The sequence below is a fragment of the Pinus tabuliformis genome, chromosome X, assembly GCF_031772625.1.
Source record: "Pinus tabuliformis cultivar Carrire ecotype Pingquan chromosome X, CPIR1, whole genome shotgun sequence".
Taxonomy (NCBI): domain Eukaryota; kingdom Viridiplantae; phylum Streptophyta; class Pinopsida; order Pinales; family Pinaceae; genus Pinus; species Pinus tabuliformis.
The window spans coordinates 1,344,912,399-1,344,932,185 of record NC_142308.1 but is presented as its reverse complement, the minus strand read 5'-3'; positions in this window follow the sequence as shown (position 1 = coordinate 1,344,932,185).

Here is a 19,787-nt window from a genome sequence, read left to right as displayed (position 1 = left end):
TGATTTATTTTGGAGAAGATCTAGTTCACCATTGGACCCTTAATTTTAATAATTATTATTAAATAAATTCACAATGACCTATTGTAACTATATTATAAGAATAATAGTAATTTAATACTATTTATTGTATTTAAATAATTTTGGGAATAATAATAAATATAGGTTATATGGAGATTTAATTTATTAAGGACCATTATATTTAGTTTACCATTATTTAATTTACCATAATTTATTAATGACCATTATATCTAGTTTACCATTGGACCCTTTGATTTAAACAATTATTATTAAATAAATACACAGTTACCTATTGTAACTAAATTCTAAGAATAATAATAATTTAATACTATTTATTTGTATTTAAATAATTTAGGGATGATAATAAATATAGGTTATTTAATAAATATGAAGATATAATGACCATTATATTTAAACAATAAAAATATTTATTATTCAATTAACTAATAATAATAAATTATATGCTTTTATTAATAATAAAATCAGGGGTTTGACTTTGATCCTCAGGTCAAAATTAGCCGTTGCAATATAGCCGTTGGATTCTCTGCACACTCTATTTAATCAAGCTAAACCAGATCAGTTCTTCAACTTGTCCTGACGATGAACCACACTGGTTGGTTCGAAACGCGTCGACAAAAGATTGATTATGTGATTTTGCCGAAGATTATCTAGACAATGATAAATATAATTACATCAACTCACCAAAAATATATTATGAATATTGACCATAGTTGCAATTTCAATAAATAGAAGAATAGGCCCATTGTGGAGGCTTCCAAGGTGATGATTCATGCATCAGATGGCAACATCAATTGAGTTTTTCGCAAGAGGATTCTCCCATAAAGGAGTGTAATATGAGGATATTTTTGCTCCAATTGTCGATGGTCAGGTTCGTGTATGGCCTAAGGGCTCAAGCATAGATTCAACAACAGTGATTGATGTTCGAGAGGGAGGATTGTACAAATTATTAGGATGTCGTGGACTATGCCAAATGACTGGAAGAGATTCCAGTTCTAAGGGAGTAGACAATTAGGCAAAGTGGAAGGAGAAGCCTTCCAAGAGGATGTCATGGGTTGAGATTGTCATATAAGATGCTTAGTGAAAGGAGGTCTCTAGAAGAAATATGTATTCTATGAGGGAACCATGTTAGACAATAGGGTATGCTTCAGTGACAAAGGGAGCAATAGTGGCAAGAGGATTTTCTTTCATGACGATGGAAGCAACCAAAATTACCACAGATGGATCTGCTTCAGTGTCAGAGGGAGATTGCCTCGAAAGTTTGAGATGAAGGACCTTGAATTGATACATTATTTCTTAGGATTAGAGGTGTGGGAGATACCTAATGAGATATTCCTTAAAGGGAAGTACATTGTTCATATTTTGAGGAGAATTGGTATGATGAACTACAAGTCCATGAATACACCTATGGTGACCAATCTAAAGAAGTTGAATGATGCTTCTTTAGATTCAAATTTGGTGGATCCCAAAATGTATAGGCAGATGATTGGATCCTTAATGTACTTGTTAACACTAGGTCGGATATTGGATTTGCAATGAACATCCTGAGCTAGTATCTGGTCGAGTCAAGGCAAATACATTGGGTTGCAACAAAGCATGTGTTGAGAAACTTGTGTGGTATAGTTATGTATGGTTTGAGATATATATATGAAGTGGTGAAGTGAGGTTGTAGGGATATACAAATTCAGATTGAGTAGGGAGTGCAAAGGACAGAAAGAGAACCTTTATAGTGTTTCTTCTACTTGGGATCAACTATGATATCCTAGTTTAGCAAGAATCAAAATTTTGTCACACTCGGTACAACAGAGGCAGAGTATATCACAACTAGTGCCACAAGTTAGGATGTAGTGTGGCTTCATAAGCTATTTGTAAGGCTATTTAATCAAGTCAAAACACATTGAGATAAAATTCACTTTGTCTGAGACATGGTGCAGAGATAAACAAGCAGATTGCTAACATTGTCACCAAGTCTTTGTCTAGAGAAAAGTTTGTATACTTCAAAGATGAGCTTGGTGTGATGCAAAATGTCTCCCTCATTAAGAGGGAGTGTTTATGTCTTTGCATGATTAGGTGGACCATCTCCTAAGAAGCGATGATGATTTGGTTGGGTCAGGATGATTTGAGCATGAGAGATGGTACATTAACCTGAGTAGCCATGTTGATTTGGCTGGGTCATGTTGATTTGACCAGGGGTGAATGGCTTAGGGCAAATGCAGGATTGGATAAATAATTTCCTAAGAACCCTTGAAGGATCTATGCTAGATCATGCTAATTTGACCAGAGGAGATTGATGTAATTCACATGAGAAGCCATGGAGGGCTTTAGTTAGGCCATGCTAATTTGGCCAATAGTGAATGAAACAGGGGCAAATCCTCTCTCAAGAATCCATGAAGGACATTGGCTAGGTCATGCTAATTTGACCAAAGGAGATTAATACATTTACCTGAGGAGCCATGTTGATTTGGCTAGGCCATGTTGAATTGGCCAGGGTTAAATGGCCTAGGACAGTCACATTGCGTACTCCATGATGGAGTTATCTATAGACATGCATATGAGGAGCCACATTGCTTACTCCATGAAGGAGTGGTCTATAGATGTGCATGTTAAAAGACATTACATCGACATAGCAAGCTCATGAAATTTTCTTGTGGAGGAGAAATTTTGGCTAAGGAGAAATATGTTGCGGTTAAAGAGAATATCTCCCTCACTAAGAGGGATTTTTTCCACATGCCTAAGTCAGGCTAGAAGAATTATGAAGAATTAAACTAAAAATTTGATTTTTGAATGACAAGTAAGCCTTAGATGGTGAAAGGATGTGTCCCTTAGGTTATTTCACCTCATTCGACTAGTATATATAGATGACGTGAAATTTCATTTTCTCCACCAACGAAGAGCAAGTCTGAGCACAAAGAAGTCTATTTTGGAGATCATCTTTCTTTTTATCTCTCTCTTAGTTGCGTGTGTGAAGGAGTATTTGACAAAATTCTTAGGCGATTTTGACCAACATTCCCAGACAATCGCATATGTGAAAAGAAGGATGAATTTGATTGTGACAGTTGACTAAGTTTGATTGTTTGACTGAGCTAATTTAACTACAATTTGATCAAAATTCATACTACAGTTGATCACAAGGTTAACTATAGTTGATTATAGTTGACTATAGGGCCAAAATTTGATCACAGGAAGGTTGACCAAGACGAATTGACCAACGCTGAATTTTTGATATTTTGGCTAGTTTGAATAACATTAACTTGTTTGAGATTGACCAATTTTCACTAGTATTTTGACTTAGATTATTGGCACAAATTTTTAGACAAAATTGTTGATTTTGTAAACCTCGCTGAAGAATAATTTCTCCTAAAGAAATTTTGTTGGGTTTTCTTCCAAGGTTGGGTTTCCTAGGTAAAATTGGTTGTCTCTATTGTGCACAATTGTCTTTTCATGATCTTTATCGTTTCTGCTACATTTACTATTGAGGTTTTTTGAAGTGTAGTTTTCAATGATATATACTAGTTGGAAAACATTATGAAGTAATTATCTGACAGGAAACAATATTTTACCATACATCTTGTAGAAAATTCAACGCTTATGATGTGTCAACAATAGTGACAACAAATATGATATAAAAGGACTTTTAGCAATTCAAATACAAATAAAAGAACCTTTTAACAATGCAACGTAAAAATGTGACAAAAAGACAATGCAAAAATTAAAACTATGAGACAAACACAACACAAAGATAAAAGTGTGATGCAAAACATGACACAAGTATGACATAATTTATATTATTTCAAGCTAATCTAAGCTTAGGTCAGGGCTAACCACAATGGTGGATGGAAGAATCATCTGCCCACCTACAGGATGTTATAACCAAGATTATGCAAGGCTCAAGCCTAGATACCCCCTGGCATAGTACTATCCCCCAAAGGTGGCTCCCACCTCAACCCCTCCCCACGAGATATGAATCAATGACTTGATGGGGAACCTCACACAAACCAACTAATCTAAACCTCATGTGTATCACATAATTTATATTGTGTCAACAATGTAAGATGGGGTTGACACTAATATGAAGCAAACTTTGACAACGCCTAATGCATAACAATTTATGTTGTGAATTCATATATATATATAGATTTTTTCATGTTGGAGAGTTGAGGGAGCAGGGTCGGGTGACTAACCTTAGCTTCTCTGACCCTAGTTTGCGCCTCTTTTTCTTTTCTATTGTGGCTCTCTTCCTTTGAAGGGCTGTTTTTTGCTCGCAACTATTGTTGCATTGCTACCAGGTCCAATTTGGTGGAGTTGAGGGGGCGGAGTATCAAAACTCTTTCTCATGCCTTTTCCTACCGAGTTAGTTGCGTCCTCATGGAATGGGATTTTTTGTGGAGGGTTTTGTCTGTTGCGAGGTCTTCATCTTTGTTGTGGCTTCTTGCCAGCGTCGTCATCGTTACAAATATTTTTGTGCCACTTTCAGCTTCTACCCACACATTCTTTCTCCTGAGGGCGTCTTCACAGTTCTCTGCAAGTTTCCACGGGGTTTCTCGTTGGGTGTTGCAACCCATTTTTTTATTTTCTTTTCCGTGGCCTAGATCTAGGCCACACTTTGGAGCTTTCAAGGTGGCTTGTGCCCTTTTTTTTTCTTCGCTTGATGCAGGGTTTTCTACCCTGATTTTGCCTCATGTTGTGGCGTGGTTTTCCTACACAATGTTGTTTCCAAATGACTAGGGTTTTGACGCATTTACTATAGGGTTTTTGGGGCTATATGGGCGGCCTGTGCCCAATATTTATGGTTAGCTCTTTGACTTGCTTGGTTTTGCTAGGATTTTTGACATTTTTTGTTGGGTTTTTTGTCAAGGTTTTTTGTTTGTAATGGTTGTTATTTGGGGCTTCACGGGGAGCATTTTTCTTGGGTTTTTTAGTGGGCCCGCATTCCCTATATTTGATATTTGAATCAATCATTTCTTGGCTCAAGATTTTCATACACACACCATGCATCTATAGAATGTAATTTTTATTTTCATTAATAGAAATTATGTTTTTTTCTCTATATGTGTGGGTGTGTGTAAACTTTGACAACATAATGCATAGAAATTTGTGTTGTGAACTATATATCTATATCTATATCTATATCTATATCTATATATATATATATATATATATATATATATATATATATATATATATATATATATATATATATATATATATATATATATATATATATATATATATATATATATATATATATATATATATATATATATATATATATATAAGCACAACACCCAACAACATTGGTAACAACCAATTAAGCTAATCTCTTTGGTTAAAATTGCCAATGCTAATTATGGCAATATGGCCTTGTATTATAATAGTGAAAGGATGGAAATAATTTGATTATGTTCACATTGCTCAAGAATAAGGGACAAACCCACGAGTAATTATTAAGGTGTTTGCATAACGAATCGACATAAATAATGATGCCCCTCAACAATAGAGTGCATGGGCATATTAGTCTCCAATTGAGTGTTTTAGTCCTAAGGACTAATAGATGAATGTGGGTGCTTAAAGAAGTATTATAGTCCCAAGGAAATACTCCTAACTAGGATGGGAGGAGAGGGGAGGGTGCATTGAGGGCGTGGAAATGGGGATGGAGAAGGGGTAGTAAAGGGGTGAGGTCGGGGTGGCCAAGAAGGATTTTTTAAATTTTCTATTTTTATTTTTAATATTTTGTTTTTACAATTTTTAAGAATAAAAATTATGATTTGCATTAGGAAAGATTGTGGTTAAACAAGACAACCATGTAATAAAAATGACGGCTAAGGTAGAAAAAGGGAGATATCCTCAATTGTAAAAGGTTAGTAATTCTAACCAGTACTAATTTTTTTTTATTTTTCTATAAATTATTCGAAACATTAAAAGACTTGAGTAAATATGGACAAACTAAACAAAAGAAAATGTAAAAACAATGCATGTCTGAAATAAGTTTTGGTGCTTATTTCTTTTTATCCTTGGCTATGGCACTAGAGTGCTCTTCTTCTTCTTTTACTATTGTTTTCCTTTCCTCCTTCAAGTCCCAAATAGGTGCATCTAGATCCTTTGGTTCTATTTTTCACTAATCTAGCAACTCGTTCTAAATCTTATATTCCACCTATGATTCCTCTATTTGATTGGCCCAATGAAAGGGAGACCTTGCTAACAAATGAGGGTGAGAGGGTTTTCAGGGAGCACCAACTCTTATAATATATGCCTCATTTAAAGATAGCACTAGCTAAAAAGGAAATTGGTTCCATAATAAGAAACACTATTACAATACAAGGCTCTAACATTATTATGCAGTTTTGAAGAAAAAAATCAAGTTTGTATTATGGAAAGCACAATGCTACAAGGGTTGCTGTGATTTTCATCAATTTTGCGCCAACATGACCTTTTTCTATATTATCTTCATTTTATGTCCATTATTCTATAATACATTATATAGCAATGAAAAATATGACATCAAAAACGTTATTGTGTCAAGCTAGCATCATATTCCATCTCATATTTGTCCAAAAAACACCTTCAGGAATCATTTTTTGTTACATTGTGTCAAAAGAGTTTATTTTACATCACAGGAGTGTCATAATACATCATGGTGTTGATATTTCTTATGGTGTGTCATACGTATGTTGCACTAATATCATCGTAGCATCAAAATATGGAACTTTTGAGTCATTTTTGCCTTATTGCCATTGTATTACATTAGTGATGCATCATATTAGTATTATATATGTTTCATTATTTTTCACATGTACATCATATTTATGCCACATTACTTCAATCATGCATCATGTTAACATCATATATTCATCATTGTTATTCATTTTGCATCATATTACATCACTCATGAGTCACGTAAGTGTTGTATTACATCACTCATGAGTCATATTAACATTAAGTCTACATCATTATTATTCCTTTTGCATCATATTACCATCTTTTTCACAGTGTGATAGATATGTTTTGCATTAAATTAATATTCAAATTGTTGTTAAATTTGTGAATATTGATTGTTAGTAGTTTAATTATTTCTATTTATAATTATTTATTGTTATTATTTACATGTAACGAAATGCTTCACTCTCTATCTCATAAGCAAAAGTAAAATATTCCTCATGGCTCACATCTTAGACAACAATTGACTTAAAATAATACAACTTATTCAAAGTGAGATTTGAACCTAGATAAAGAAGAGAATATTTATCTTTTTTAACCACCCAACCTAAACCTATTATTATAATTATTATTATTATTTAATTATTAATGTTATTATTTTTTATTATTTTTATAAAATTTAAATATTCATGAAATTATTAATATAAATCAAACATATTATATATATATATATATATTCCATTTCACACCAGAATATCATGATAAGACTATGTATCCAAAAAATTTTACTGCACTAACATTTAACAAATTTCACACTACACACAGTCGCAAGATGAAAGTTTAAATAAAAACATAAATTATGTAAACTACCACATCACAACTTTAACTAAATGTAAACTACCACATCACAACTTTATGTACTACAATGTATGAAAAAATATGTACAAGTATAACGAAATTGAAATGACTTTGACATCAAAGGTAAACTAAACTATTATTAGTCCCTCGTCTTTTGAAATCTCATTATCCTCCATTTGAACCAACATAATAAATGAATATGATTTCGTTAACATTTAAGTATGTAACAAAAAACACATTGGTTAAACAATTATTAATACCCTCCAAGTCATCCCTCCTTATTGTCACTTATCAATATTGGTATTAAAAAATCCATAATAATAAAGCATATTTCGGCCTAAATAAATTCATCTCTATCACTTTTACCGCTTTCTGCTTCTATTTTTAACCAATAAAAGCTTTTCAAATATATTTTATCATTTATTATTTATTTTTGAAATTTAATAAAATTTATGCATTGCAGTACACTTTTACCATTTTTTTACAAGAAATTATACAATTTCGTAATTCCTTGTTCATCGAAGTGTTTGCAACCACATTGGGTGTAATCGAGAACATGGGTTTTGTTCATGTGTTCCGTAGATGGTGAGTTTCCCACCAGTTCAACAATAAACCCATGCACAACCCTGCTCAATGTGCAGTCAATGTGGCTAGTCAACAGACAAAATGTATTTTTGGGGAGAAAATCTGCCCAGATTTCAGAGCCCACAATTTCGACCATTGGAGGTCAAATCTCATCTAAATGAATGTCCATAATAACAATTGGATGGTTGAGAAGAGGATTATCAATGGTTAGTTTGGTTTTATTTTGTATAAATTGCAAGTTGGTGAATCTTGAGTGACATCTTTAGATTTTAGAAATTTGAATTTTTTTATTATGACTTATATATAGAAAACTTTCTAATTGAAACTCTACTTCAATCTTCATTTTTATCAATACATGCAGGTATTTTTCAAGTGTGCAAGATAAGGCGTTAGAGGGCCCATATTATCTATGCTTGTGCATTCTTATACATTTATGAGTTATTTTCTTTTCTATGTTCATACTTTTATGTGAAAGCAAACCTCTGTTTTCATTTGTCATCAATCACATTGTTTATATACTAATTATTGTGCTTTCCTTGTTCATGACTCTTTATTTGAATCATAGTTTGGTTACTTCAATATCATAGTTTAATTGTTGTAGTGATCATGACTAATTTATAGTTTATTATTAAAAAATTAGGGAAAAAAATCAAGAAGTCTATCTACTAAAAAAGATCCTAATGCATGCATAATCAATCAAGTTAAACTTGAATCAAGCTTGTTTTATTTTTAAAGATTTCACTTCCTTTTAATACTTAGAATTGACATTGATGATGAGAGTAAACACTAAGGATTCATCAAAGTGTTATCGCAAGTCATTGAGCTACTTGAGGGAGTATGCCAAAGGCACTACAACCTGTTTTTCTAGTTGTGACACTATAAATGCTTGATCAAACAAGTGATTTTAAGTGAGTTGTGTGCTTTGTTTTTACTTTCAAAAACTGTGCTAGAATTTCTTATCCAATCAATAACCTGCGTTAATGAACAAATCATCATTGTGTGGGCCTTCCATTTTCACCATTGAAAAACATACTTCACTTCACAACCTGATATTTTTCCATTGTAAGCTCAAGTAGTCTATGATGGTAAGATTAGTTCATTTCTGCAATTCAAATTGATAAATTATAATTTTGTTGTATGTTTTCTTTATTTTACCAATTTAGAACCTAGTTTAAAAGTTTTCTAATCAACCTTAGCAACCTAGTTCTAACTTTCCTTGAATAGATAGCCTATGCATTTTTTGGTTGTTTAAAGCGACCATGAATTGAGGCCTAATTCTTTACATACATTAGTGTGTTTAAAAGTTTACAAACTCATAATTACGTAGACAAGCATCATTAGTTCTAAAGTATATAATATATCTCTATCAATGAATGAAAAAATCCAACTAATTACTAGTTAACAAATAAGTGTATAATTAATGATTAATTACATGGGGCATGCATTGCAAAACTTCTACCATTTTTTTGTAGCAATTTTTGAACACATGTTTTAATTCGTCTTTAAGGGGATAGTGACTATAGTCATTTAGTTGTATATAGTAAGTGAACACCACATATACTAATGACATATGTTAAATTAGCATATTAATATAATAAATGGGTTATTGATAAACTTACAAAAGGCATTATAATCAAGGACCTCCTTGATTGACATGAGAAATTTGTGTAATGCTAATTTTGTTGCGCATAATGGGGTCTATAAATAAGATAAGATAAGATCAATTTCGTTTATCAATGTCTAAGAATACAACCACAAAAGTAGGTCAATGATATTAAAAGATTATATCAAGGAAAGATAATAAGTTAAAAGTGTATCAAAATAACTAATTACAAACGTATCAAGATCAATAGTGTATAAAGGGGTAGTAGGAGTGGGTGGGGTCATGTTGGACCTAGAGAGAACAAAGAAATTCGAATTTTCACAGAGAATAGGACACACAGCTAATAATCATGGCGAGTTCAACGCGAATTTCAAAATTAGTGTTCCTTGGAGATTCAAAGATTAATATCAAAGTCATGCCCGATAATAAAGTTAATAATTATTTGATCTTGGATCGATACTTTCTTAGAATATACCAAGAGCTTCTAAACTTGAAGAGGCAAAATTCATTCATACTCTTAGAAAACATAATGATTGTGCGAGAGAGGCATCCTCCCTTTTGAAAGGAGTGTTGATTTCCTATTTTGGGAGCTTTGAGCTTCACATTTCTTAAGCATCTATATCTTTATGAAATCAAATATTTAAAATTTGTTTTCTCCACCATTAATTTCCCACTCATTTGAGTCATTTAAACCTCTTGGTATAAACAAGACAACTGCCATGTGATCGCTCAAATATCCTCCACAACTCATTATGGTTTTTACCATACATCATGGGTCTTACCCTCCATTTATTCCTCGTGCTCTCATGATTTCCCTAGTGGGATAATCCTTTGTGTGCATGCGATGAGAAAAGTCCTTTGGTTTTATTGTACGTTCATCCCACCCAACTTCCCTGTGATTTTGTTTGAGCTGCTCTAGTGGTGCTTTGGGTTTTAATTGCGGCTTTTGATTGGTTTCAACAGTCTTAATCTATAACAACCCAACCTTTAATCTCCCACAATAATTGTAATTGTAATTAATTATGTTAATGATACCTAAATGGGTATGTAAATGTAAATGGATTAAAAGACTCAGAATAATTGTAATTATACTTTAATAACAACTAATAAAAAGGTGGAGCCTCGATATTGAGTGTGAGATGCGATGACAAGTGAGGGAAGCCAACAAAAGAGATTTATGGAATTGATGCTTTCCAATAAATTATTTCGTTGAGACAAATATTCAAAAAGTATAAGATTGTCAACTTTCCCAAAAAGATATCTAATGTGAAAGATGTGGTAGAAACTTCCATATTTATGAAAGTAGTTGGGTTGTACCCCAACTATCTTATCCAAGGTATGGGAAGATTACCATTCAAAGACTTAAGGAGTCTAACTAGAAGCTTCCAATCTGACCACAATTGGCCTATCTGACATGAAATCCAATGAGAAAAGTGAAACATGTGAAGGAAAGTTAGGGAAACAAGCATTTGCAAGCAATCATTAGTACGTGGAAAATATAAAGGGTAGGGTGCATATAGAAAAGGAAACCCGTGGACTAGATAAACTCATGGAAAGAGAAACTGAGACAAATGAGGGATTTGAGATTGTGGCCTTAAACAAAACGTAGCAAAAAAACCTTTTAAAACACAACAAATTGTGCGTAACTTTGATTCACTTGATTTGGTCAAAGAAGTTAGTGTTGAAGTCTTTAATCTGCGCTAGAGGGCCAGGGATTGCTGAGGAATTTGTCTCACACAAGCACGAAAAGCATTGAGAAAGGAAAATTTCCAGGGAATAGTTGGATCAAAGGACTCCCTTTGTATTGTGCAAGCCCACCGTGGCAACATTACGAATGATAAAGGGCCTTGGCTCAATAACTTAAAAGACAATATATTAATTCTATGTGGATGAAGGAGAGTGGCTTTCTTGACTCCACCATGTAATGGTTGAGAGAGAACTTCCCTCATCGCTTCGTGGTCTAGCTCAGGGTTAGCCAATTGCAAAAGATAAAACAAGCAATTGAGCCTATGGTAGCATGGCACATGACTCAACCTTCATCAGTTGTAGGCAGTGATTGATTTTGATCAGATAAATGCTCTTCTGGACATCAAAATTGTAATGTAAATCAAATTCAATGAAAATAGAAATGATATTGGTACATTGTGCATATGTATGTGCTTGCCTCCTAAATGGACATCTTGGTTTATGTGATTCATGATCATGACAGGAATTGGCACAATTAGCTATGATGATTTTGTAATATTCACATGCCTACCTATTGATCTTTAATGTGCTCTCATGAATACGTGTTTATATTTATGGGCATAGATGTTATCACCCACATGAGCATGGAAATGATAGGTTCTTAGTCCTAGTTATCTTAATGTTTATGGCTACAGAAGGCCTATCGCCAAGTAAGATGTTATGGCAAAGATGACTAGGGATGTTAACCCCTAGGCTCCTTGGACAACCAAGATTACTAGTTAGTTATGAATGATTCTTAGTGAATCTCAACTAAGGGAGCTTGGTCTACTGTAAATAGGCGAAAGAAGCTTTGAATTTGATATTATTGATGATGTGGACCTAGATGTAAGAGTCCAAGCCTTAACTGTAAATTTGACACTTAGAGGAAAGAGTCTTCACAAAATATCTTATGTAAGGTGTTAAATAGCTCAGTGAGGGACTCTTGAACTAGTGGAGAGTTTGTTGAAGGACATGAAGTGGGCATGTATGGCCTTTTAAATTAATATGAATGGCATTTACTAGGCCATTTGTGGGATTAAATAGTGATGGTGTTTCCTTGTTTGGATTGTTGTGTGATTAATCAGTTGAAATGTATCTTTTCTCTAGGACAAGAATGATTGAAGGCCTTCCAATATTTGTGCCTTATGAGGATTGTATTCTTGGTGAAAGTAGGTCCTGATGTTTTCTTTTAGTTAGTATTGCACTGGAATGCAAGCCTATGTTTATCCAGTTTAGGAAAGAGTGAGAAGATTCACACGAGGGAAAATTGTGAACAATGATTTCTTTTGACTCCTCGAAAGAAAACTTAGTAAATCGTTGTGGAGTGAGGGATTTTTTAATGCCTATGTAGGTTTTTGAGGATTTTTTAGCCTCCAAAATTATTTTGGGCAAGTTTACACCCTATCAAAATCATAATTCAGTTCCTAGAGCATGGCATGGAACTTTATTGGAAGATCGCAACCTTTAAAGATTTGGGAATTATGGTTTTTTGCCTCAACACCTAGTCACATGGACCAGTTGGTGTTGTGGTCAAGAGCTTAGTTAAACAGGGGGGCTTAAGTGCAAAGGTTCACTAACTAAACCAACCTTATGTCATCAAAGAAATGCTTGGTTCTCCCTATGGCTCAGTGTTCCATTAACCCAATTGGCCTTAGGTCATTGAAGACTCTTATTTACATTTGCTAGTGCCCTAGTGATTTGTTAACCAAAGCAACACTAAGTCATTAAGGACATTCGTAGTCTTCCCAGTGGCCAATGGTTTGGTTAATTGTATCGTCATTTGATGGGGGTGGGTCCATTAGTTGAAATCCATCAAAACCAGAAAAAGGAACGAGGATCCAAAATCTATTAAGTGCAATAGATTGGAATTGGAATATGTCGAGTGTCGAACAACCATACTCTGTAAAGGAGTGGAACTCCAAGCATCCAAAAAAAATCATAAAGAGGGATTTACTGAAAAATGGGGATCTGAATGTCAATGCAACAAACCATGTGGAAGTCACATGGAGCCCACATGGGAACTCATAGACCTTGCAGATAGTTGTTTGCTAATGTGGCATGATGATGTGTCACATTGGTGTGGTACGAGAAACAAATTTGGGTGACATGGCATGCTATCATAACATGGTTATGTGGCAAGTCATGATGTAGAATAAGTTGACATGGCAACTAACATGTCACCTATAGCAACAAGTTATGTGGAGTTTCAAAATATGGAGTCTTGTGAAACGAAGCTTTTGGGTTTTTCAGAATCTGGATTAATTTGAAAAAGCTAAAAACCAAGATATCCAAATGAGCGAGAGTTTGACTCCTGTTATCCTAGGTTGATGTGGTAAAGAGGTGACATGAATCAAGGGTGTAGTAATGCCGAGGTGGAGGCCAAGTGGTGACCATCATGGAGAAGATATGGCTTAGTTGATGTTCCAAATAACGAAAATGCAAAAATCCAATTTCAATTAAAAAAGGGACTTTTAGATTTTCATGATTCAAATGTTGACTATTGAATGAGCAAAATTCTACAAGAAGAGGGAAACATCGCTAGAGCGAGAAAATAAAATCCTAGATTGGTTAGATCTGAAACATTGAAAAATTTGAAAAGTTGTTGTAACAGGGATTTATGGAAATCCTAAATCCATATGTAAGCAACACACTAATATGTCAGGTGGGACATGTCGCTAAATAGTGGCAACATGTGGGTAAGCATTGTTACATGTCTACTATGTGTTAGTTGTTGTGACATTGTATGGTAGAGACACATGGGAATGTTGTTTTTCCACGACATTGGAGAATCTAGGTTAGGGTATTAGAATCTCTAACACTACCAATCCAAATGCTAGAACAAACTACTTTGCACAGTGGAACATATACAACTATAAATCAACTAGTGCACAAATAGACAACTTTTTACAATTTTTTTAACAACCCAACTTTGTTATATTAACAAATTGTAATACAACTATCTAGGGATCTCATACCAGTGATAATGGCCCTTATACAATCACTTATACAAAGAATATACAAATAGGGTTTGGTGCCAACTACTATGACAAACAATCTACCATGAGCAAGATACAACTGATTGTCTAGCTGATGTAGTCAACTTCACTGTTGCCTTGGTTGTACCCTGAACACATCTGCTGGTCCTTCTACTCCCAATCTGCAACACTACCTCTATCAATGGTCCTCCTCCTTTAGGACATTGAACACGGCTCACCAATATTCCCTCTAGTTAATCATTCATCCATCAATGACTCAACACATAGGGACTCTTGTTGAGTTGTTCACAACTCAGTTTGTGAACAACTCTAGACTGCCCACTACTTCTCCTCAACTCCTTTGGGACTTGTTGGTATCATCCTAAGACCCTTTTTCCTTCCCAAAAACATATCATTTATCCATACATTTTCATCATATATCCCTCAAAATCCTTGAATATTGATTATTAATCGTTCTATAGTTATTAAATTGCATAGAAATTAATTTAGGGGTTTTATGTTCCAGAATTAGAGGTTTTTGATGACATGGTTACAGGAAGTACCCACATCCTGTAATGAGCTTACCGTTTGACATGTGGCGCAGCAGATGAGCTAGAACGAAAGGCATGGGCGAAAAGCAGAATGTCCAAGCATGGACAAACACCTATCTCCCAGCCAAATCGAGCCTCCTATGCATGCGGTCAACTTAAGTCAAAGCAGGGTACTCTGGCAAATAAAAGCAGCAACAGCATCATTCTATTTTTCATTTTTGATTTTTGTTCTTTTTGAAACATATAGCATGGAAACATTTTGAAAAGGCTATGTAATAAACGCGGCAACAACACTATGTACATTCATTGTATCGATGACATGGCTGTGCGTACGCATATGTAAATACAGTTAGTTTAATGTTTGAAGGTTAATCGTTGAATCGTTTTCTCAGAACAGAGTTTTAGTTTTAATACAAAGACATATTTACAGTCACGAAGTGTGTATACCTTTTGCATTGGTTTGATTGCTGATCGGTGATAACCAGTATATCCTTAGGACGCGGACGGGCCCTGCGTTCTTCGATTGGTATACTGTCCATTCGTTTTGTTACATTTCAGTTCTTATATGTTGCACAACGTTTATATTCGATTCGATTTCTATATCACATGGTTTGCATCACAGTTTCGATTTACATAGCTGTTGATTTACATAGCATACGGGTTGCATAACATTTATATAAGCTTTCGATTCCTACAGCCTTTGAATTTCATTACATAGATATGGTGTGCGCTTATGAACGGTTTATGGTTATGTTGAATGGTCAGCACTAGGATCTGGAAGGGAGTCTTGTAAGGGATTCGGTCCCTGTGTGACTTATAGATGCATTCTCATAAACTCTGTTTCATTTCTCAGTTCATTTATGCTCTCTTTATATAGTTTGATAGTGTAAATATCTTTGCATGCTGTGTGTGTTTACCAAACAAGGGTTTTCTGAGTGATACCTCTGTAAGGAGGTTAAAATCGTTGTCACAGTCATACACAGTACTTAGATTCATGATTTGATTTGATAGATACATCTCATAACCAGCATTGTAATCAAGTATATCAGTAGGGTAATCTAGGTGTGTGAATGATAGGCTGCAAATCCCGGTCTTCCGTAAAGAAGCCTTGTAACCTACCTCATAATCACCTGGTCGGTAATTCTTTATGTCTATATATTTTAGACCACGCCTCTAAGCTTACGCACCTCGGTCGATATTAAATATAGAGTCCAGTCTAGTACCCTAGCTGGAACCACTACACTTTGGCGCCATTGCCGAGGAGGCGTACGTAAAGGATTCAAACAAAAAGAAAAAAAATTTCAATACACAAAAACAACCAAAAACACAGTTAGAAATCATGTTCATTTATGCCTAGACTTAGAGACAATCAAGGGAGATTTGTAAGAACCCCCCACCATCTCAACACTAACCCATCATCATCAGGAGCAGACTCTCCAGGGAATACAACACCAACTGAGGAGGATATTCAAACAATAGCTGAGAAATTTTATTCAGGACAGCACATTACTCTTGCTGAGAGGGAAACTCTGTTTGCACATAAATCACAGCAGCAACCCTTTCCTAAATCTTCTACACAAGGGAAAAGTAGCACCATTACCAAACAATCTTCCTTTCTCTCTTTTCCACCAAGAGACACTAAGAGACCAAGTAGAATGGCTGAGGAGGGATCTGGATCAGTTCCCCATCAAGAGGAGGAGGAATCAACTTTTAAATTCCCTATACAAGAACCACAGGAGGATGAGGAGATCAAAATGAAAAATATACCCCCATCCGTGCTACCCAATTTCTATGGTATGGCTTCAGAGGATCCGGACTCATTCTTATTCGAGTTCGATATTGTGTGTCGAACTTATGGCTATACTGATGATGCTCACAGACTGAGATTGTTTCCAGCCAAATTAAAGGCAGCAGCCTTGAAATGGTTTATGGGGCTAGGTGAGCATGCCATAGTGGATTGGGATGGCATGAGGAGAATATTTCTGAGAAAATATCAGCCTTATTGCAGATCCAAAGACTATAAAGATGACATCTTTAGAATGAGTCAGCAGGAGGATGAAACCTTAGAAGAATATCTAGAACGGTTTGTCTATAACTTGCAAAAATCTAAACACCGAACAATGCCTCCTGATCTAGTCCGCACAATATTTTTGAAAGGTATCTGGGAAGAATACATGGATGATCTCAACTTAATGGGCAAAGGTGATATCTCTGCCTTACCCTTTGAAGAAATAGCTGAACTGTGTGAAAAATATTCAAGAAGTAAAGCCAAAATGGGAAAGAGAACCTTGTCATCTAGGGTCACAAAAACTGCCTCTGCTAGTGTCACCCGGGCTGAAATTGGCAATCTTTTAGAAGAGTTCAAAACAGATTTGTTGAGTACTCTAGGAAACCAAATTGATACCTTAAAAGCCAAAAAGAAACAGGAGGAAGAAGACAATATCATGGCTATTTTCTGCCCCAAGTGTCGCAAGAAGCATGCATTAAAAGACTGTCCTCTAGAGAATATCCAAGTATGTGCTTTCTGTACTGAGCATCATGATATGTTTAACTGTCCTAAAGTTAAAATTGTGCAGAACTGTAACATGGCAGCCAGCACAGAGATGGAGAACGTGTACTACATGGGTGCAAAGCGACCATGGCAGCCAAGGCAAGCACCCCAAGGTATGTTTCCTAATCAAAATATGCAATTTCCTATGAATGATCAGATGTATGCACAAAACTCATGGAATATACCTATGCCATGGCAGCATGGAAACCAATCACAAAATCAATGGAGACCGTCTCAACAGTATTCCCAATCCTACCATCAGTATCCTCAATCATACCCACCTTACTCACAGCCATATCAGCAGTACCAACAGCCATATCCATCACATTCACAGTCATATCAGCAGCACCCTCAGCCAGTTGTTTATCAGCCCCAACCTTCTGAACAAACTCTGCCTGCTCCTCCACAAATAAATGTACCACAACTTCAATTTCCAACTAATCCACAACCTCCCAGACCCACACAAATACCTGCTCAAACTGTCCCAAATCCGAACAATAGAGCAGAGAGGCCAACCTATAATGTAGAGGAAGGAACTTCCTACTCCACACTGCCTTTACAAAACATTAATCTGAGGTCTGGTAGGGTACTCCAAAAGGATTCTCCAATAACAGACCAGCAAGAAGAAAACTTAGAAAAAGAAAATGAAATGACAACTCAAACAAGACCAAGCAGTGAAACCAAAGACAAACATATGCAATCACTGCACCCACCTTTTCCAGACCGTTTGGTCCAAGTAAAACCACCATTGCCTCCACCACAATTTGATGTCTTGGATGAACTTAAAAATGTCTACATAAAAATCCCTTTGCTGCAAGCTATAAAGGACATTCCTATTTACACCAAAGCCATCAAAGACATGTGTCTCAAGAAACCTGCTAGAAAGAGGATTGATCCTCAGACCATTCATGTTTTAGGAAATTTAGCAGGTCTTATGACCAATACCATCTCCATGGAGAAGTATGTTGATCCAGGCATTCCAAAAGTGACCACCATCATTAACAACATACGGATCCCAAACACTTTGATAGATCTTGGAGCTGCAATCAATGTCATGACCCTTGAAACTATGAGAACACTCCAACTCATGAATTTGCAACATACCACAATTGTTCTTGAATTAGCTGATAGGTCCAAAGTCATTCCTGAGGGGATTTTGGAAGATATTATCGTCTCACTGGACTCTTGGGAGTATCCGGTGGATTTCCTAGTCCTTCAACCCAAATCCAATCTAGGAGGACATCCTATCATTCTAGGTAGACCATGGTTAGCGACTGCTGATGCATTTATTGGATGCCGATCAGGTAACATGATTATCTCTAGAGGGACCGAAAGGAAACAACTCACCCTCTATCCATCGGCACAATCACCTGCAGTGACACATAACTTGTGGCTTGATGACAAATTTAATGACAAAGAGGAGGTACAATCTGTTTTTAGCATTGACCAGATCTATGATTTCCATGAAGACAATACTGATTTGGTAGAATTATTTCTCTCACAGCCTGATATATCTGAAAATTTGAGAAATGAACAATATAATGCTGCAGATGTACTTCTAGCTCAAAACTTTCAAGAAACATGCACTATCCATTCCTTGCAATCTACATTTCATGACATCTTTCCAGTTCAATCCATCACCAATACACAGAGTCAAGTCATAGAGATCAGTCCAGGCAAAACTTTGAACATAGGCAACCACCTAGACTCATCTCAACAAGAAAAATTGATTAGACTCTTGACGAAGTACCAAAAAGCCTTTGCTTGGGATTACACTGACATGCATGGGATTCACCCCGACACATGCACTCACCACATTTACACTGATAGCACCATTAAACCGGTGAGGCAACCACAAAGAAGAATGAACCCCATGCTCCAAGACATTGTCAGAGAGGAGTTGCAAAAACTTTTGAGAGTCAACTTTATATATCCTATTTCTGACAGTCAGTGGGTATCCCCATTGGTTATTGTGCCTAAGAAGAATGGCAAGTGGCGTATCTGTGTTGACTACAGACAGCTGAACAAAGCCACGCTCAAAGACTACTTCCCACTGCCATTCATCGACCAAGTGTTAGACACCCTAGCCGGCAAATCATCATTTTCCTTTCTTGACGGTTTCAGTGGCTACAACCAGATCCGGATTGCCTCTGAAGACCAGGACAAAACCACCTTCACCTGTCCTTGGGGCACCTATGCCTACAATGTTTTGCCATTTGGACTTTGTAACGCTCCAGCTACATTTCAGC